The sequence below is a fragment of the Cyclopterus lumpus genome, chromosome 17, assembly GCF_009769545.1.
Source record: "Cyclopterus lumpus isolate fCycLum1 chromosome 17, fCycLum1.pri, whole genome shotgun sequence".
In the NCBI taxonomy this organism is placed as follows: Eukaryota; Metazoa; Chordata; class Actinopteri; order Perciformes; family Cyclopteridae; genus Cyclopterus; species Cyclopterus lumpus.
Genome location: NC_046982.1, coordinates 20,116,092 through 20,121,584, shown reverse-complemented (window position 1 = coordinate 20,121,584; position 5,493 = coordinate 20,116,092).

The following is a 5,493-nucleotide window of genomic DNA, read 5'->3' as shown; positions in this document are numbered from 1 at the left end:
TTCAAGCCAATCTAGAGACAGTCGTGGTGCAGCCGCCCACGGAGGAAACACACCCTGCGAGGGATTTACATAACGAGACAAAAAACTGAGAGCCTCATTGCAAAACGGAGTACGAGCACAATGATCGTTTTAATGCCGATTATCTTTGATTTCATAATCATTGAAAGCCCAAATCGTAATTGAAATTGAGTAATTGCACAGCCCCAAAGCGCCCCCCCCCCCATTAACATATCCAGTAAACATGTGGCAACATTAGCATTCATATGGAGTCGTGTTTCTGTGTCTAATATTGACTCTCCTTTTAGCTTTGTTCAGGTTTTTGATGGCCCGTGGACTGCTGAATACTGCTCTGTGTTCAGCAGCTGGTCCCTAATTTGGTCTGCCTGTTGTTTGATGCGTGGGCAGGTAACGTACAGTGCTTTGTTGTTGTTGTTGTTGTTGCTTTTTCACTGAAAAAAACGTCTGCCAGGTTGATAAGTAATGTTGCCTGGTCGCACAACGAAAACATGTCGCTGAACGGCTCCAAAGCACAGCGGGGGCACGTGGGTCGAGCCCTACACAACGACCCCTTTCACATGTAGTACACGTCGTGTTTTCATCTGTTGTTAATGTAAAAGTATCGATTGGAGCTCTAACATTACCAACGGGGTCGTCGTTGTGTGTCTGCACTAAATGCTGACGCAGCCCTCACACCCCCACTTCAATCATGCTAGCGAGAAAAGGATTCTACATGAAGGATAGGTCATAACTATACTTACTAATGCATACATTTGTTAACACTTGACACTTTGTTGTTTGACAGGCTTTTGCGTGCATTTATTTAATAAATGCCTTAAAGCACTGCACAATGTTCTGACTTTGTATACATTGTAACAATCAAAAGGATACACGCGCTATATTTTTCATTAAAAAAGTAAGTTTATGAGGAAAATAATGAAAAAATGCAATATCTGACCATGTTATTAAATATTTCTCAGGGAGCTGCAAGAAGAAAAAAAAGAATCTACTGTTCTACTGCAATTCTCCACCAAATGCCATTTAAATGTGTTCGCTATTGGAGATAATCTAAGAGAGACACAGGCCAAAAAGAAACCTAATCTAACCTCTTCTGGGCAGTCGTGATAACTTCAAGCTCAGGAAACACAAACCTTATGCCAAAGCTTGCAGAATGCCTCCGCTGGGCATTTAGCCACTGCTTTGACAAAAATAAAAATAAATTACGTTTGAAAAAAGGAATCCAACCCCAGCGACGACCTCTTCCTAATATGTCAACAACAACAACAACCACAACAAAGTAATTAAGACAAAGACACATCACAACGACAGAAGTTCAGACACAAAGAGCAGCTCAAAGAATACGCAGCTTCAAACCGGCTCCTTTTCAGGCAAAGTCTGCCGAGTCATTCACTAGTTCCCTGCGGTTAAGTGTCGGTATATTCATTTTTAAAAGCTTTTCCCTATATGCTCACGTTAAATTGAACACAGAGTACGCCACATTTCTCCGTACTGAGTTGCCTACGGCTAAAAATGAGTAATCTTTCTACATCAACTACAGCAAATGGGGAAGTGCACGGGCAAAGCACATGTCTGTGTTAATAGGTGTACACTCTGAGCCAAGTGCAAGCCTCCGCCCACTCAATCAATACATCGTGGAGGTTTTCCAGATGCTTTAAGTTAGGTGCACTGGGTAATGTGCTGCCGCAAGAAATCAGCAACGCTGCTCCTCCGCGCGCCTGAAAAAAAACCCTTTTTCTTTCACTCTACAGTGAGAAGAAGCCAAAGCTGCATTCACACGTGTCAGGATTACTAATATCTTCAGAGACTAAGTGCTCTTTCTCATCAACTGCAGCTTTGTATCCTGACTGCGTGGAGAATGTCAGACTTGGGTCTGCTGGATGTGACGGCGGACATGTTACGAGGTGGCTGCAAGAATGTCATTTTCATAATGCTGAAAGGTCATTTAAATACGGAGCCTGGAGGAATAATGTTTTTAAAAAAAAACGTCCCTGCCGCTCCTCAAATTCTTGTTTGGTTCTGCGAAGGATGTTTAAGTGTCGATGACTATTTTCCGAGTTCTTTGTGATACGGAAATAGCTCGGCCTCCTCCACAGAAAGGTCAGAGTTCAAATGCAGAACAGTGTCCCTGCAGCTGGTGTAAAGACGTTATCCAACTGTCTCCTAGCTGTTTTTCACCACATGTAGAGAGGGTTTTTCATGTAGTTCCAAAATCAAAACCAGCGAGAGGGAGCCAAGTTTTATATTGCTGAGCTGACATTAATGTAACGTCACATTTCACATCAATAAGCCCGACTGAGATAATGATGAACACATACGCAAATAAACTCATTAAAATGAAGGGACAGCGCAGCGATGGGATTCATTTCAAAAATGTTTTAAAAACTTAGAACTCAAAACTCCTCAGTGTTAAGCTTCAAGGATCATCCCAAGTGTTCATCTCAAAACCACCCAAGAAGGTGACAAATGCTAAATATAGACTGTGAGCATTGAAGTTCATTCTTGACTTTGGACTTATTTTGACAAAAAATGATTCTTACCAGCACTTTTAACCGTTTTTAGTCACTTCAAACTGAGCAAACTTCACGCCTCCTTCTGCGTGAGCGGTGGCGACCTGAGCTCACCGCTCACGCAGAAGCCTCGACTATTAGAGCGATGGAGAGAAATGCTGCTTATAGGCTATAAACAGAGATGAAGAGATGGCCTGCTGTTGGGCCTATTTTCTGCAACCGGTGTAGCCTCAAAGCATGAATTAGCTAGCTAACTAGAGGACGGCTAGCTTAATTAGCTAGCTCGCTAATTCAGCCTGGTTACAGGAAATATTCCAAAACCAAAACGTCACTTATCTGGCGATAGCAAAGTCCTGTCCTACATTTTTTACGAGCGTGTGGATGAAGAATTAAATTGTTAATCTTTTCTGATTTAGCAGCTGCCTACATTGCTAGCTACCTTATAATTCCGCCATGCTTTCATGCTTAAGTGACACTGGTTCCAGAGAATTAGCACAACAGCGGGCTGGTGGCCAGCGGCAGCACCGGCACCATAGTCCTCACTCCCCACTCGGGGGACTACTTTGCCGGGGGAGGAGAGCAGGAGCTCTGGAGATGGACAAGCTAAGTGGCTAACTAGCCAGCCGTCCTCTCTGGAAGCTAACATCCGCTCTCCTCCCAGCGAGGTAGTCAGAGGTTAGCTTATATGGTTCCACTTGGTTAATGTTAACTTTGAGTGTGAGTGACTGTCCGTACTGATAGAAACTTGTATTTTCTTCAGTCATATATGAAAACAAATCCAACAAAACTTTAACTAACGAGAATTATTCTCCGTCCGCCTATACGCTTTTCCCAATAAGATGTAGAAAAGGATCTATTACTTTCACGAACACTTTTCAAAAACATTATTGATAGCAGAACGAGTAGGGTTTTTCCTAATGTATTGGCTCATACAAATAGAATCCCTCTCTGACGTTGGCGACCCTGCCGTCTTCCTGGGTCTTCTTATTTTGGTAAATTCAGGATGTTTCTTGGCATCAACCTTTAAAAAAATATCCCGCAATCAAAATCACGAGAGGAAGCTACGAAAAAGACAGAAAACGGTGCCAGAAACGCAAATACAGCAAAGCTGACAATGCTCGTTGAAAAACCAGTCTGGGGTTCACTTTCACCTGTCCAGACTTTGGCATCACAAAATTAGAACTTGGACGATTTAATATTACAGTTCGACAAATTTTTTGATTTCTGATATAAAAAAAAAAAAAAAAAGCAACATCCTTTTAAAATCGGCACACCATCACACATTTTTTTTAAAATACCGGCACACTATCCGCTGCTATTCATCCACTTCTCCACTTTCGCTTCATGAAAGCAGATTTTTTAAACGCCGTTAATCAGAATCTGGGACTTCAGTGAATGTAGGCGGCAGCTGGTTTCTCTTATGGCAAGCAGGAAATGGGCAACGAGTAATGAGGAAAATTTAATATTTCAGTATTGACCGCCTAACACGTGAGAATCCTTGAAAAAGCAAAAAAGGAAATATGCTTTTACGACTGCAGTGGTTAACTGCACGGTCACAAAAAGCACGGTCTATGAATGTTGTATGTCAAGAACCCCTCCCATGTGTGATTTAATGTCTAATTCCATAATGAAAGTTATTCATCAGGCACAAGCAGAGGACTTCACACAGCTGCCAAAGTAATCACACAGAGTATAAAAGGCAGAAAAGCTTCACTGGGTACTTCAAAAGGACCTTTCAAAAATTAATTTGGGTCCATCTAAGACAGCAATTAGCTGTAAGTACAGCGAAAGGGAATAAAAAGGTGACTTTTCTCCCATCCAGCAGTTTGAAAACAACACTCGTGAGATGAAAATATTATCTAAAATGGCATTTGCGTAACGTCCGTGCCCTCGCAGACTGCAGAGAGACCTTGACTCTTCAAAAAAGTGAACTTTTGGAGAAATATATACAACCAATTTCACAGGTTTGTCTTGGTGTCGGGGGAACATTGCTAAAGCACCTTGTCCACAGAGGGACGTATTTTTATATGATATATTATATTTTTCGGACAGATTTTTGTCAATGTCAAATATGATAGAGCCAATAAGAGAGAAAGCTGGCTCAGGCTCTAATCTGCGATGCCATTAGGAGACAACCTTTCAAGTCTGAGGAATGGACCACTACTGCACCTTGAAGATGGTGTCAAAAACAACAACAACAACCCCCGGTCATTTGCTAGGAAGTACTTAAAATTGAATTAAGGGTTACTTCCTTGTGACAATGAACACTTTTCTCCTGAGCTAAAAATGGCTCCAGTCTGGATTTGCTGACATGGAATTTGAAATGAATAATCTTCCCAAGTCGATACCATTTCATTTAGTATTTTGTAGCTCCGAACTAAAGCTCTCGCCTGCAGTAAATTACAACGTCAGTGACCAGTGTCACAGTACGAGTCAATTTCAGGACGTTCCCACTCGATGAAATCACAGAGTTTCTGCGTCTCTAGGTTAGATTTTTATTTTTTTATTTTTTAATGACAGTTAATGACGTTAATCAAGGTCACAGAGAAACAGCATACGTGAACGCTGGCTCACAGCCCGTTGGAGGACAGTCCCGGAATCACAGTGGCCGGGCCGAAATATATAACATTTAAACCCTTTAATTCTTGTTTTGTGAACGATAACAGTTAATATCCACTGAAGACCAGCATCCACGGCCCCTTACGCTTCATTCAAGCTGTCGGGGGTTTTTACAACGATGACCCTGGTCTCCCGGTCCATGATTACAGGTTGACCCGCTTAGAGGTTAACGATATATCACTTATAATAATGGCAAACCTCACACGGAAAAAAGCGGCGGCGTTAGAAAGCGACACCGTTTGTTAAAATGCAATAAATAGCCCCAAAAAAATGGACCAGAAGAGGACGAAACCCCGTCGTGACATCTGAGCCATCTCCATGACAACTGAGCTGAAGTCAGATGCTGTTG